Consider the following 17,188-nt stretch of genomic DNA (forward strand, 5'->3'; position numbering starts at 1 on the left):
GGACTATAGATACTTTGTGCCTGTTTCCTCCAGCATCTTCACAAGGTCCTTCACAAGGTCCTTTGCTGTTCTGGCACTTTTCGCACCAAAGTATGTTAATCTCTAGGAGACAGAACGAGTCTCCTTCCTGAGCGGTATGACGGCTGTGTTGTCCCATTGTATTTATACTTGCTGTACAGATTGTTTGTACAGATGAGCGTGGTACCTTCAGGCATTTGGAAATTGCTCCCAAGGATGAACCAGACTTGTGGAAGTCTACAATTTTTTTTCTGAGGTCTTGGCTGATTTCTTTTGATTTTCCCATGATGTCAAGCAAAGAGGCACTGAGTTTGAAGGTAGGCCTTGAAATACATCCACAGGTACACCTCCAATTGACTCAAATGATGTCAGTTTGCCTATCAGAAGCTTCTAATGCCATGACATCATTTTCTGGTATTTTCCAAGCCGTTTAAATTCACAGTCAACTTAGTGTATGTAAACTTCTGACCCACTGGAATCGTGATACAGTGAAACTTAAATAAGTGAAATAATCTGTCTGTAAACAATTGTTGGAAAAAGTACTTGTGTCATGCACCAAGTAGATGTCCTAACCAACTTGCCAAAATTATAGTTTGTTAACAAGAAATCTGTGGAGTGGTTGAAAAACGAGTTTTAAAGTCTCCAACCTAAGTGTATGTAAACTTCCGACTTCAACTGTATGTACATATAACTAGGTATAAAGTGACAGATAGTAAACAGTAACAACAGCATATGTGAAAATTAGACCAAAAGGGGTCAATGCAGCTATTTCGTTAGTCTTATGGCATAGGGGTAGAAGCTGTTCAGGATCCTTTTGGTTCCAGACTTGGTTCATCATTACCGAATGATTTGCGGTAGCAGGGAGAACAGTCTATGACTTGGGTGGCTGGATTCTTTGACCATTTTGTAAAGCCTGCTTCATATATCAAATCGTTACTTTATATAAGCAGGTTATAAGTGTTACTTTAAAAATAGAAGCCTAGAAGATCTCATAATGTACACACATTAACGACCTATAGAAACCAGCCAATAGCCTTGGGTCATTAGAATTGAATGATCCATCCACACATCTGAAGTAGCCTCCTGTCAACACCATCACAGACTTTCAGAGAGAAGCCCTTAGCTAGTGAGCTCTTCTTCTCTTTTGTGTGTAAACAACAGTTGTCTTTGTGTAAACAACAGTCGAGAGAGGCACTCTTGACCAAACAAAGATGTAAATGTGAGATAAAGAGATAAAGGAAGAGCTCAACTCTGCTTGAGCAATTTTGTTAACTGAAGAATAAATAGAGCCAATTGAAAGCAACTCCTGCGTAATGGCACACGCACGGTCGCGCGCAGGGATCACAAACACACACACACACAAATACATTGTACAGCACTCGGCTCGTGGGTATTGAGAACACCCTCAGGAGGAGGAACCAAGATTTTTCTATTTGCATAACATCACTTCCCTACCAGCGTCAAAGAAAACACGCTCCAGAAGGTGTATATGACACTAATCGAGAAACGGCGCAATGTTTTGGATGAAAACGTACCCTTAGATTTGGTTGAGAGCTGCCATTTCGGGTTATTCGACCATACACGAACGATTCAAGAGGTCCAAACGAAGTGCGCATACAATTCTAAAATCTACAGTCATCACTTTGAAGAAGATATATGCATAGACAGTGAGAAAGGACGTGCTGTGACTTCAGGTTGACCATTGAGCGTTCCAGTTTCATCTGTGGAAGACGTTTTGCTCTAGAGTGTTGAACATACTACGTGATATGGAGAGACGACACTGTTGAAAAAAATACCGGCATTTTATTTTTCCTGACCTAGACACAAATCATGGTAAGTGGATTAATAGTATATGATTGAATGTATCATGTCATGCTGCTTTTCAAAAGTCTTATTGCCTCCAAAGAAAAAGTGTTATAGCATGTGATCATTATGTGTGGAATTAAACGATTTTAATGAGCGCTAGAATTATCTGTAGGCCTATAGGTCAGGCCACAATGCTACAGAACAAGTTTCAATTGAACTTAAAGTAGGCCTGTATTGTTTTTGTTGTTGTCACAGTACTCTATAATAAACTATACAAACAATACTTTACTAGAGCGAGGCAATGCCATATCAACATTAGTATATTACATAATGTAACGATAATATGGGTTGCGCTTGTGCCTATTGTATTTTTAAACCAACTCCAATCAGCAATTCTTTGCAATTGAGTTGATGACAATTCATGTCCTAGCCGCATCAACTGACGACCACGTAAGCCACCTGTATCCTGATTCAGTAGCCACACATTTTCATTTGGAACATTATTGGTAAAAATGTACAGCAGTTTTGAATCATTCTTTAATAATTATCGCCAATACCCATTTGACTTTATAGCTCAAGCGCCAGTAGCCTACACGTTTACCCGCTTGAAAACCTAACAAATTCACGGCCTATAAATGTGGCTACAGTATATGAGACAGTGACTGTTCTTTCTTATCAGCATTTTCCTTTCTCTTACATGTTTGTATTTGTATTTACTCTAGTTAAATTGGAATGGAATTAAAGCAAATTACTATGCATTTAATGAAGTAGCCCATCAGACGATTTCAAAGACATTTCAATCCTATTTCCAATGAGTAGCCTATGTACAGCCATCTATCTATATTTTCCTCATTTAAAACTGAAATATATTGCACTGCAGGTTAAGGCCTAACGTTACTTGACAGCCAAATATTATAATAAAAAAACATAGCTATGCTCTATGAGTTGTGATCAATATACTTCTATGCATACATTACCCATTGCGCCATTGTACATTATATTATAGGCTATAGTTAAGTTTCCATGGAATCCAACTTTTACATGCACCCATAATCTATTACCGAACATTGCCTTTTTAATCTATGGCAGCAATTACAGTTTAAGGCAACATAACTTGGTGTGAGTTGTCCAGTTACTGCCTTGTAAATTTAGAAAAATATACATTTCACAGTTAATTTCACAGTTATTCTAAATCGCGTAGTTTTTTGTGTGTGTGTTTTTTTCTGTGTGTGTGTTTGAGTTTGAGTAAAGTGTCTGTCTGTGTACTACGGGGAATGTTGGGGGAGTTTACCATTCTGTCCTACTTTTCGTTAAAGTTCTTTGTTTTCCTTAGTGGCAGTTGAATCTTTTCAACACTTGTTCTTGGCCTAAGTACTGAAGATTACACCTAAATAACGGAGGCCCTTCCCTTGCCAGGAACCTAATTAAGTCATTTAAGGGAACCACGCTAAGCATTTTTCAAAGACGGGTATTCATATTTCTCAAGGACCCCTTCATAGCTCCAATCTAAAATCACCTCCTGTGTTTTGGTAGCCATTCCAAATACCTTTAAGCACTCCTAGATCATGAGAGCATCAGTCAGAAGTAGCCATGTCTGGATCTCTCCTTCTTGCTCTCAGCACAAAAATAACAAAACCATTATTCGGTGTCTGAGAAATGCAGACAATGGTTCCATTGACATCTTGATCCACACATAATAGTGCATATGTGGCAAATGTTCAGTCATTGCTTGAATATGGATATTACATTTACTTGACTTGTTGAGGTGATCAAATGTGCATACCTTTCCATCAGAAATATAAGAACGCTATTACAATACCCTTATTTTATTGAAATGAATATAATCTAGTGCTTCGCACTAGTAGGCCTACTTAACTTAATCAGTTAACTGAAGATACAATTATTCAGTTGCTTTGGCTGAAATTGTACTCAATTATGCCCTAATTCATATATATGCATGTGGTGTAGATCCAGGAAGAGTATTAGTTTTGTATCTAACCGATTACAAAGTTTTGAGCAAATTTGACATTTTTCATGTAACTGAATGGGCAGAAAGACGACACCCCACCATTTTGTATTTCAGCAAACAACCAAGTAGTAAATCTAGTAAAATAAGCCTCATATCAACTGTTTTCCCCAATTTTATAAAAAAAGTCTTTGACTTATCAGCTCTCGTCCAAGTCAATTGCTTATCTGAAATATACTTGTGGAGCAAATATCAGCTCAACCAGTACATTTTTTTGTATCAATGCTGAATGTAATAAATACAACTGAATATAAATGATCAGGTACTTGCTCCATATCTGAATTTCTACCCACACAAACAACATCTGGGAAAATAAAAAAAGTGGACCACATACCGAAGGCAGTGTGTACTGGGGTGTGTTTGATTTAACACTCTGTTTCGTATCCTAATGATATTAGGCCCCATTTTTGGAACGGCCTTCTGCTTCGCAGGACCCTCTCCCTTCATGGTTCCTATTACTTGAGTCTAAGAAATAGTGAATAAGCAGGAGCCCAAAGACCTGGATCGAGGAGAATTCCCCATCCTGTACCGCGAGGCACCCCCTCTTAAGAAAACACAAATTAATTCAAAACTCCTCTGGAGCCAAAAGTTTGTGGAATTATACATATTTTCATAGGAAGCTCTGCTCTTCCTGACTTTATCTCCACTAATTTCATTATTTCACAGCTAGCACGTTTGTCTCTCACTGGGAGTCAGGGGCCTTGAATTCTGGGAAACACCCTGTATGGTCAACCAATCCTCTGTGCAATAGAGCCACTCGGGATAAATGCAATTGTTCCACTCGGGATAAATGCAATGGCTTGGGACTGTCCTAAGTGTGTGCACCAAAGCAGCACATGCAGATATACTGAATAAGTCAAAAGATTGTGTTTTCAAAGGGACTCGTGAACTGCACTTTATTTGCAAAATCAATCTGTCAACTAGAATATAGTATTCTCTTCTATTCACTGTTCATCAAATCCAAAGCATTTGACACTGTTTCAATAGGGTTCTCAATAATCAAATTATTGAAATTACAGCAGCATCTCACTGTTTTGGTTGTTAACCCTCAACCCAGATGTCTTAATATTTATTTAGTAGTTCATAATGTATTTATATTCTGTTCACTGGGGGACAGCTAATGGCCATAAAAGCAGCAAGCTAAATGTAACATACAGCTGTTTTGGTCACATTCACTTATCAATTTATTTCCTCTAAAAACACATTTTAAATCACGAGGCAGGTTTAATGCAACTCAGTCAAAGCATTGAACTGAACTGTGTGTAAACTTTCCATCAACAATACGCCTCTGGATTTAAGCCTTCGGTCCATAGGCTGCAACCAAAGAACTCGGACCACAACGTCCGTCTGTGGAACTATGATTTTAGATTTCACAATGAATAATTAGAACAAGAACAGCGTTTGAAATAAAACATTTGAAGGAAATTGTTTCTTGGGTTTTAAATAGAACTATTCCTATTCTAATTGTACAATCAAATGATTTTTCTCCTTTAAAAAAACAGAACCTAACTTCCATCTGTTGAGTTAAAACCTTAGTAACACTTTACTTAAAGCTTGCAATTATATTTTGCCTGATGATGCAGAAATAATGCATTATAAGACTTATCATATCACTTATCACAAATCAACCCTTTTAGTGTCTCATAATAATCTCATAATATAGTGTCTCATAAAAACCTCATACCTCCGTGTCTCACTGTCTCTTTGCTGTGACCATTTACCCAATAACCCCTACAATGACCATTTCATTTAAGGCTTTAGAGAGAGAGGCGAATGCAATACAGGTTCACAGTAATCCTTGATTACCACAAGCAATGGAGCTATTGTGTTGGATGAATATGGGGAGTGTGAGGAGGGAACACTGAGTGAATGTGGGGAAATGAGGAAGGGAGATTTGAAGGAGAGGGTGGGTCTCATTGGCTCTGCTTGAGCAGTTTGTGGAGAAGCTTCCATATTACCCCCCCTCCCCACACACACATATATGCGTGCAGAAACACACACACACACACACACCCACAACAAGCACACACACGCACGCATCACACCCACACACATAAGGAACACACACACACACACACACACAATTCCTCTAAATACACCTTGGGAGGCCTTCACATTCTAACTCTGACAGACCAGGAAAGAGGACACACACACATGCAAACACAAACACACACACAGCATGCTGTTGTGTTCAACCTGTTCACACCTGTTGGTTTACTCTTTCACAATTACCACTAGAGCCTAGCTCCAGATTTGAGGATATTCACATATTCTGCTCTGTATCGGGAATTCTGACCCAGCTAACAGACATCATACATGATTCGTTTTTATAGAGTAGCTGTATCATTGACACCTGTGTTATTACATTCAGTTGCGCTGGGCTGTTTACCATGGGAAAAACACATTCAGATCTTAAGTTTAAATGGATGAGTTTCCCCTACAGAGAGTAATTTAGCTGTTACTCCTAATGTGGTGGAATGGCAAGTTCTGTCACGTCAAGTAAACTACAGGTAAATCATTCAGCCAGGCACTAGCTAATGTTGCCACGTCTTTGGGTAATGCCTGTATGCTTTGCTCCAGTGTGTGTGTGTTTGTGTGTGTGCTGGTGAGCTCTGGACAGCTGCTGGCAACTAGGGCGGGCGTTGTCATTGGCTGTGTAGACAGAGGGGAAAGGGTGGAGGGCAGCGCTTTTTGTCCAAATGACTAATAAAGAGGCCTGCTCAGTCTGTGTGTGTGTCTGTGTGTGTGTTCCTAGGTGCCTGCATGCCTCCCTGCTTTTTGCATGCATGTATGCCTGACTGTGTGTGCGTGTGCCTGCGCGTGTGTGTGTGCCTACCCCCCTCTCCCATCAGTAAACCAGATGTTTTACCTGAGAGCAGACCACCATCTGACTGGGGTCACCCACCGCTCTGGCCCACACCTCGTTTTTAAGGGGGCGTCCGGTAGGGCTGCCAGCTGTCCCTCTCCCTGACCCTTGTTCCGGGGCACTGATTCTGGGCAAGAGATGGTGGGGGGGATAGGAGGTGGTAGTGGTGGAGGTGGAAGGGGATGTATTAGGACGGGGTATATTAGGGGTGGATAGATAGCAAGAGAGCGGGGGGGTAGAAGGACAAACAAAGAGAGAGAGAGGGAATGAGACAGATAAAAGAGGGAGAGAGATCCATGGTAGCTTGATTGAATGAAAGGCGGCTCGATTACGCGGGATAGGGGGGCGCAGACCCCCGTGCAGCTGGCATAAAAGCAGGCTTGTTGGTTAGAGTCCACCATGTGGAAAGGAAAAGGCCACCAAGTCTCTCAGCTAGTGTTACACACACACAAACGTGCACACGCACACAGAAACACACACACACACACACACAAATGGCAACAGGTATGCGGGAGGGACCTTTTATGAGCACAAAGCCACTTAATTGGAATTTCTCTTTTCTTTTGAATTTTAAATAGGATTTTATTGGTTAATTTGTTGTTTTTGATGGACAATGGAGCGTAGTAGCAGCTTGTTTGAGTTGGGTCCGTTTGTCACATTTATCCCTGGGTTCATTATTTAAACTTTTTAAAAGATTTTTTCGGTGAATACTTTCAGTGTTATTGGCCATTTCATATGATTTGGTATGCTTTTATTTAGATGTTTCTTCCGCTTAGGAATCTTTGTCTTTCCTGCAACTATCAGCATAGGCCTAGTCAGTTTGACAGTACATTACTGGGGCAAATTCAAGCTCGGAAATGAACTTAAAACTCTCTCACCTCACACATCGCCTGACTTGGCTTGCCTTGCTCCACTCAGATGTATCCGTGGACGTATGCAGCAGGTTTTCCAAAACAGGAGATGATTTTGAGCCATAAAGGTGGCCTATATGTGTTTATTTGCTTGTCCTGATCATATGGTTCAATCACTGAAAACATGAATCAACATGAATCAACACATCCCATTAACATTATTGTCATCAACACTGTCCTACCCCACACCAACAGCGTTGGTTGTCTCATAGCAGACTTGCTAATTACATTAGCAAAGATTATCTGACCATCTGACTTTTGACAGAATCAACTTTTTAAAAGATTGTTCACCTCTTAAAAGAGAATTTCAATGAATTGTCGTTGACTTAACTGGCAAAAAAAAAAGTTAAATAAATATACAGCATTCACGATGATTCAAGTTATTTGAATTGAATTTTAGGAGCAGGGATTGGGACTGGGGAAACGAGGGTACATATCTAGGTACAGATCTAGGATAAGCTTTCCCTCCCAAAATCCTAAAATTAACCATTAGTGGGAATACACAAAAATGACCCAAGATCAGTGTATAGGGGCTACTTCCTCCTACTGCCAACATGGGAGGGGGGGCTCTTCTAGTGTGTGTGTTTGTGTGTGGTCAGTGTTCTAGTGTTAATGAAATCCCTGGGCTCTGAGGTCATCCCTGTGTAAGAGTCTTCTCTCTCAGGAGCCCATTACTGGACTCTAATCGCCCCTCACATCTGCTCACAGCCTCAGACACACAGATGCTTGGCATGCACACACACAAGTACGCACACACGCACACACGCACGCACACACACACACACACACACACACACACACACACACACACACACACACACACACACACACACACACACACACACACACACACACACACACACACACACACACTCACACACACACACACACACACACACACACACACACACACACACACACACACACACACACACACACACACACACACAGTGTGGCAGGCAGCCTTATTTACTAGCCATGCGGTTCAAAGGCTGCAGACGGGGTGAAGCCGCAGGCCCTGTGTGCTCTGAGTGGGGACAGGCCCAGTGTGTGTGTGTGTGTGTGTGTGTGTGTGTGTGTGTGTGTGTGTGTGTGTGTGTGTGTGTGTGTGTGTGTGTGTGTGTGTGTGTGTGTGTGTGTGTGTGTGTGTGTGTGTGTGTGTGTGTGTGTGTGTCAGTTCCTAGGGTATAATATATAGAATTACATTTGAGTGTCCATGTGGAAAGTTGCCTGTGTGAATAATAATGGTAATTTTCTATTCTATTGTGTTCTATTATATTCTATTCTATTGTGTTCTATTCTATTCTAGCGTGTTCTACTGTACTCTACTTATTCTACTCTAGTCTGTATGTGGTTTGGCTATGCAGAGCCTGAGAGGATTGTTGGGGTATAACAGTTTTGTGTTGTGTTTATATGACTCCCTTAGCAATGGCATACCCAATACAGTGACTTGACTGTACACTTTGTAAACTCTCTGTGATTATGTTGTCTCAGCTGAACATTACCTTATTGCTTGTTCGCGCCTCTCTAGTTAATGTCAAAATAAGTATTGATGCCCAATTACTCCCTAATGTACTGTAGACTACCTCGAGGATGCACACTTATTACAGTACATATTTTCAGATAGGCTTATCTCTTTGTACTATTCTTAGTGTTTTTTCTATCTAATTGCTCTGTAGTTCTGTGCCAAAGGGCAGACACAAGGTCATAGAGGTTATTACTGGCAGATGGCACTAACGTCCAGAATGGAGTCTGTTTAGCCATGGCAGGACTACAATACTGAAGTCTTGTTCAGGGGCCTTTGTTGAAGAGAGAGCGGGGGCCTGTCTGTGCGAGACAGTGTATTCAGTACCCCCAGGCAGTCAGTGGGGCAGAATTTAGGGTTCCAGGTGGAGTTCCATATGGTGTCATTAAGAGGTATTCAGTCACCTTCTCCACCTTGTAATGCATGTTACATGGAGCCATTATGCTGCAGGGAGAGGTCAGCTCATTTAGAGGTCATTGCCATTGTGCGACTTGCCTGCCATCCATCACACTGGTGCACACGTACAGACACACGCGCACACGTGCACACACACTAATCCACCCATGCGTGGATGCACGAAAGGACATACACATTTTTTCAGACTAGACTGGATGCATAGTTTAGTATAGTACCTTAGGATACACTGTACATACACATTTTTAAAACAAAAGTAACCACACTTTCATTTATTCAGGCAATGAACCATTCCCGAAGGACAATTTAGAAATATCATCCATTGTCATTCCAAACGTCAGAGAGAGATAGATATATATGTATGATGCAAAACGTCATACAATGCACCAGAACCCGATATCCGTGAAAAAAAAGCCAGCTCTTGCAAAAATGAAGTCGGAAGGTGAGCCAAGGCCGACCGAGGCCAATGGGGCCATGGCCCTGTTGAGGTTTGTTTTATCTTCGGTTTCAATTGGAACTGTCCAGATCTCCTCGTGTTCCCATGCCCTTTTGCTCCGCTGCTGGGCTCCTCTGGACTCTACCAGGAAGCACCCTGCACATCACAGGGATGAGAGGGGAAGTCAGGGGGCTTGGACGGGGCTGTCACCGTTTACTTTCCCATGTTCAATTCCCCACTAGCAGGGTCAGTCTGTTATGTAGCGCGCACTGCTTAGTATTATATCCTCTTTGTACAACCGTGAGTCAACAAGTGTGTTTTCCTTGTACTGTGTGGCAGGATTACTTTTTACCCTTACGAATCAGCTGACTGGAAGAGGTCAGATTTGGGCATGATGATTCACTGCTAAGGCTTCTAGTCATTGTTTCTGGTTATTATTTTATCCCTAATGTTTATCTGGTGTTTACTGAGAAATGATAAAGTAGAATGGTAATGACTCAATGATGATTTAGGTTACTCTGTTTTAGGATTAAATACAATCAAGCACGAATAATTTTATGATATGATATGAATCATTTTGTGCAAGTAGTTTGGCTCAAATAACGTATACTTTTTTTTTGAAGTAAGCACCAAAAAGTACTCATAGTTACCAAATACTTTCTCCCGAAAATACCGAGAAGATACCAGGTGAAATGGAGTTGTAAACTAAAGTGTCACCTTTCTTACAGTATATACTGTGTCTATCCAGCCTTGCGGCTTCCCTGTCCAGTGACATCAGTCTACTATATATATCTACATTTAAAAATATATATATATATTTCACCTTTATTTAAACCAGGTAGGCTAGTTGAGAACAAGTTCTCATTTGCAACTGCGACCTGGCCAAGATAAAGTATAGCAATTCGACACATACAACAACACAGAGTTACACATGGAATAAATAAAACATAGTCAATAATACAGTAGAACAAAAGAAAACAAAAAGTCTATATACAGTGAGTGCAAATGAGGTAAGATAAGGGAGTTAAGGCAATAAATAGGCCATGGTGGTAAAGTAATTACAATATAGCAATTAAACACTGGAATGGTAGATGTGCAGAAGATGAATGTGCAAGTAGAGATACTGTGGTGCAAAGGAGCAAGATAAATTAATAAATACAGTATGGGGATGAGGTAGGTAGATAGATGGGCTGTTTACAGATGGGCTATGTACAGGTGCAGTCATCTGTGAGCTGCTCTGACAGCTGGTGCTTAAAGCTAGTGAGGGAGATATGAGTCTCCAGCTTCTGAGATTTTTGCAGTTCGTTCCAGTCATTGGTAGCAGAGAACTGGAAGGAAAGACGACCAAAGGAGGAATTGGCTTTGGGGGTGACCAATGAGATATACCTGCTGGAGCGCGTGCTACGAGTGGGTGCTGCTATGGTGACCAGTAAGCTGAGATAAGGTGGGGCTTTACTTAGCAGAGACTTGTAGATAACCTGTAGCCAGTGGGTTTGGCGACGGGTATGAAGCAAGGGCCAACCAACAAGAGAGTACAGGTCGCAATGGTGGGTTGTGTATGGGACTTTGGTGACAAAACGGATGGCACTGTGATAGACTCCATCCAGTTTGTTGAGTAGAGTGTTGGAGGCTATTTTATAGATGACATCACCGAAGTTGAGGATCGGTAGAATGGTCCGTTTTACGAGGGTATGTTTGGCAGCATGCATGAAGGATGCTTTGTTGCCAATTCCAGATTTAATTTTGGATTGGAGATGCTTAATGTGAGTCTGGAAGGAGAGTTTACAGTCTAACCAGACACCTAGGTATTTGTAGTTGTCCACGTATTCTAAGTCAGAGCCGTCCAGAGTAGTGATGCTGGACGGGCGAGCAGGTGCAGGCAGTGATCGGTTGAATAGCATGCATTTAGTTTTACTTGCGTTTAAGAGCAGTTGGAGGTCACGGAAGGAGAGTTGTAATGGCATTGAAGCTCGTCTGGAGGTTAGTTAATACAGTGTCCAAAGAGGGGCCAGAAGTATACAGAATGGTGTCGTCTGCGTAGAGGTGTATCAGAGAATCACCAGCAGCAAGAGCAACATCATTGATGTATACAGAGAAGAGAGTCAGCCCGAGGATTGAACCCTGTGGCACCCCATAGAGACTGCCAGAGGTCCGGACAACAGGCCCTCCAATTTGACACACTGAACTCTATCAGAGAAGTAGTTGGTAAACCAGGCGAGGCAATCATTTGAGAAACTAAGGCTGTCGAGTCTGCCAATAAGAATGTGGTGATTGACAGAGTCGAAAGCCTTGGCCAGGTCGATGAAGACGGCTGCACAGCAATGTATCTTATGTATGGCAGGTATGATGTCGTTTAGGACCTTGAGCGTGGCTGAGGTGCACCCATGACCAGCTCTGAAACCAGATTGCATAGCGGAGAATGTACGGTGGGATTCGAAATGGTCGGTAATCTGTTTGTTAACTTGGCTTTCAAATACCTTAGAAAGACAGGGTAGGATAGATATAGGTCTGTAGCAGTTTGGGTCTAGAGTGTCACTCCCTTTGAAGAGGGGGATGACCTCGGCAGCTTTCCAATCTTTGGGAATCTCAGGCGATACAAGAGGTTGAGAGGTTGAACAGGCTAGTAATAGGGGTTACAACAAATTGTGTAACCCGGCTGATTTGTAGGGGTCTAGGTTTTGCAGCTCTTTCAGAACATTAGCTATCTGGATTTGGGTAAAGGAGAAATGGTGGGTGCTTTGGCGGGTTGTTGTGGAGGGTGCCAGGCAGTTGACCGGTGTAGGGGTAGCCAGGTGGAAAGCATGTCCATCCGTAGAGAAATGCTTATTGAAATTCTCAATTATAGTGGATTTATCGGTGGTGACAGTGTTTCCTAGCCTCAGAGCAGTAGGCAGCTGGGAGGAGGTGCTCTTATTCTCCATGGACTTTACAGTGTCCCAGAACTTTTTTGAGTTAGTACTACAGGATGCAAATTTCTGTTTGAAAAAGCTAGCCTTAGCTTTCCTAACTGCCTGTGTTTATTTGTTCCTAACTTCCCTGAAAAGTTGCATATCACAGGGGCTATTCGATGCTAATGCAGAACGCCACAGGATGTTTTTGTGCTGGTCAAGGACAGACAGGTCTAGAGCGAACCAAGGCCTATATCTATTCCTAGTTCTACATTTTTTGAATGGGGCATGCTTATTTAAGATGGTGAGGAAGGCACTTTTAAAGAATAGCCAGGCATCATCTACTGACAGGATAAGGTCAATGTCGTTCCAGGATACCCCGGCCAGGTCGATTAGAAAGGCCTACAGTGCCTTAACAAGGTATTTATACACCTTGACTTATAGCAGAAATGCCTTCTTGAACATGTGAACTTTCATGTGCTTTAATAACAAACTTGTATGCCATTTGTAAATACTAATAAAATTGTTAAATTACGAGCCATGTTGGTTTAGCCACAGAAAAAGTCAGCAAACTTCCCACTGACCATGATTGGCTGAGATAATGAGTGGGCTGGACATGCCGAGAGATGTGTTTGGATTGGTCTGCCTATTTGAGCTGGTCAGTGTGTCTACGTAATCCTGTCTAACGCGGCTTTTAAAAAATGTATTGCGTAGTAAAACTGCATAAGCGTTGCTCTCCATTTGGACGCGTCCATCCATGATGTATACGGGTAAGATAGTCGAGCTAGCTACATTTTCAGATATTACACATTTCACATTTTGACAGAACATGGTTTAATTTCCAGTTAAAGTGTACTGTTAGCGAGCTAACATTAGCTGACTGGCTCGCTAGCTAACGCTACGTGTATGATGTTATTATTCATATCTCAGAGACATTGCTTGGCTAGTTATAGCGTAGTGTTAGCTAACTAACATTGAACCTGGTTGGTTAGCTACCTGCAGTTTCATGCAGGGTAGTAATGTCATGAGTTGGGATTATGGTTAATTGTTTAGCTAGTTAACTAGCTACATGTCTTAACAGAATCAATAGAATGTCACTGCAACAACTGTTGATAGACGTACTAGCTGGTAAATTTGCCCTGGCTATCTACCCCATTTTCAGTCCACGGGTAAGATAGCTAGGTACATTTTCAGATATTACACATTTCTAATTTTGACAGAAAGTGGTTTCATTTCAAGTTAAAGTGTACTATTAGCTAGTTAACGTTACATGTATGATCTTATTATTTGTATCTCAGAGACATTGCTTGGCTAGTTATAGACTAATGTTAGCTAGCTAACATTGAACCTGGTTGGTTAGCTACCTGCAGATTCATGCAGGGTATTAACGTCATGAGTTGGGATTATGGTTCATTGTTTACCTAGTTAGCTAGCTATAGTTAGCTAACGCACTTATGTACATTGCGCTGTAATGTACAATTTACCTTATTTTAGCACCCATACGTAATACTTCCAGGTCAACTGTAATATGAATCCCATTGTAAAGCACAGTTTTTCCCCTTCCCAGCAAAATCACTGACGAAACCTTTATGCTGCCCGTCTCTGTATGATTGAAGAAGGCAAAAAAAAGTCTGTCGGGTATTTTTTAAAGATGTTGGGTGGAGAAGCGAGACCTGCTGCATGATAGAGAAAGGGGGAGATAAGCTGTGTTGGGAAATTTCTTTTTTCACCCGATCTGTCCAACTTATCACCTCTAAAATAAAAATAAACGCTATAAAGAGTTCATATAATGTGTCATTACACACCTACAGTATTTGAAGGTTTGTGTCGAATTTGAATCAGGTTTTTAGGGCGGTGCTAAAGTTATCTTCAGAAGTAAACAGCGGCTGTCGCGGCTTTTGAGTATCATGATGGCTTGCAGTGATGACACAAAAAATGAATGCATTCAGTTGTACAGTTGACTAGGTATCCCCCCTTACCCTGTCCCTGTCTTGTTTTTAATCTGCGTGAGAAGCGCTACACCTCGTGGAGAGAGGCTGTACAACACAGGATGAGTTGCATTATGCGTGGTGTACGTTACGTCACTTCACAATTTAATGTACAACGTCATAGGGGTCAGTTTTTTCAACTTTTCTCCTTAACTATCGGGCCATTACCATGTCAATCAATGCTTGAATAAAAACGTAGTTCAAGCTCCAGATTTTGATGCGAACACATTCGCTACAGTCCCATTAGTTCTCATTGCAGTCTCGTTTGATAGCTGTGGTTGCGCAAATTTGTATGGAGTGGAGTTAGTCAACAGTACATGTCTTAACAAAAGACTTCACTATGCAAGTAACCATTTCGGGTGCGCTCGTAAATTCAGTTTTGCGATCTACTCCGATTTGATTTGATGAGCATTCTCATCTGAGTGTGCCAGAGTGCAGAATAACTGATGAATTGTGAATGCTCAACATCCGTTGAGTATGGCCGGTGTCAGTAAGCGTTGGCAAAAATACGTAATTAAATTGTTGCCAGCAGCACAGTTACAGTCTCCAACGCTCTGGATAACATGAAAACAGCTCTGCAAGGGCAAGTAAAATGTTCGGAGTGGGGTGTTCTCTCATTTGTGTCAGAAAGCAGCTAGCAAGCTAGCCAATGTTAGCTTGGGTGCTTGAATGCCGTTGGGAGGTGAGAACGATCGAATCAACCCTACTCATCGGCCAGAGCATCCAGTATGTGCTGTAAATTTACGAACAGACAAAAGTGTGCAACGCTGTCATCAAGGCAAAGGGTGGCTGCTTTGAAGAATCTAAAATCTAAAATATATTTCGATTTTTTTAACACTTTTTTGATTGTGTTATTTTGCACGCCCAATTTTTCAGTTTTTGATTTGTTAAAAAAGTTTGAAATATCTAATAAATGTCGTTCCACTTCATGATTGTGTCCCACTTGTTGTTGATTCTTCACCAAAAAATACAGCTTTATATCTTTATGTTTGAAGCCTGAAATGTGGCAAAAGGTCGCAAAGTTCAAGGGGGCCGAATACTTTCGCAAGGCACTGTACATACATACATACATACATACATACATACATACATACATACATACATACATACATACATACATACATACATACATACATACACACTTATATATAAATATACATACATATACACATACATATAAATACAGATACATATATACAGTATATGTGACCGACGGCCTTGATTCAGTCTTATGTAGAAAAATGTGAAATTGTGAGTCAAAATGGTATATCATACACTGCATTTGAGGAACAATGGGAAAGTAATTCTGCTTTGAAAGTTGATACACTTGTAACCTCACTTTGAGAAAATGGCCTTTGAAGGTTTTGGTTCACACCCTCTTAAGCTTTAGTCCGACCCATCTCTTTAAGGGTTGATCAGAGCGTTCTGTAATAACAACAGCAGTCAAGCACCCAAGCTAACTGACTAACTTGCTAGCTACTTCCAGACAAAAATGAGAGAACAGCTGACTGAACATTACTCTCCCTAGCAGAGCTGGTGACTGCAACTGTTCTGTCAGATTGTCAGAGAGCGTTTCACTCTCAGAGCTTTCAGAGCACACACTGGACACTCTGGCCAATGTGTAGGGTTGATCTGAGTGTTCTGCACCTCACAACGGCAGTCAAGCACCCAAACTAACTGACTAACATTGGCTAGCTTGCTAGCTACTTCCAGACACAAACGAGAGAACACCCCACTCTGACCATTTTACTTGCCCTAGCAAAGTTGGTTAGGCTGTTTTTATGTTATCCAGAGCGTTGGTGACTGTAACTGTGCTGCTGGCAACAATTTAATTACGATGTTTCCCAATGTTTACTGACCCCGATCATATTCAACGGATGTTGAGTGGTCGTAATTCATCAGTAATTCTGCGCTCTGGCGCACTCAGATGAGAGTGCTCATCGGAGTAGATGGCCAAACTGAATTTCCGAACGCACCCGAAATGGTTACTAGCTAGCTAAACAATGAACCATAATCCCAACTCATGATGTTACTACCCTGCATGAATCTGCAGGTAGCTAACCAACCAGGTTTGATGTTAGCTAGCTAACATTAGAGTATAACTAGCCAAGTATATAGCGCTGAGATACAAATAATATTGTAACGGCCCTGGGTTTATAAGCGTGGAAATCGACTCTGCCGCATGAGCATGCTTTTGCGGTACAGTCGATAGTTCGACCGGACCTCGGGCTCGAAGGTCGAGGGTTTGTGACCTGCTCCCTGCTGTTTCATTACAATATCAACATTAGCTAGCGAGCCAGACAGCTAACA

General features: G+C 41.5%; 1 protein-coding gene across 1 annotated transcript in view; it reads left to right on the plus strand.

Annotated features, from left to right (window-relative positions):
• Positions 1–1,411: 1,411 nt before the first annotated feature.
• LOC118388941 (eyes absent homolog 2) overlaps positions 1,412–17,188 on the plus strand; it is a 64,303-nt gene continuing 48,526 nt past the window's right edge. Inside the window, exon 1 of the mRNA XM_052526058.1 lies at positions 1,412–1,851. The gene's annotated coding sequence lies outside the window, so the exon portion shown is untranslated. The remainder of the gene's footprint in view (positions 1,852–17,188) is intronic.

This window comes from Oncorhynchus keta, chromosome 10 (genome assembly GCF_023373465.1).
Source record: "Oncorhynchus keta strain PuntledgeMale-10-30-2019 chromosome 10, Oket_V2, whole genome shotgun sequence".
Lineage (NCBI taxonomy): Eukaryota > Metazoa > Chordata > Actinopteri > Salmoniformes > Salmonidae > Oncorhynchus > Oncorhynchus keta.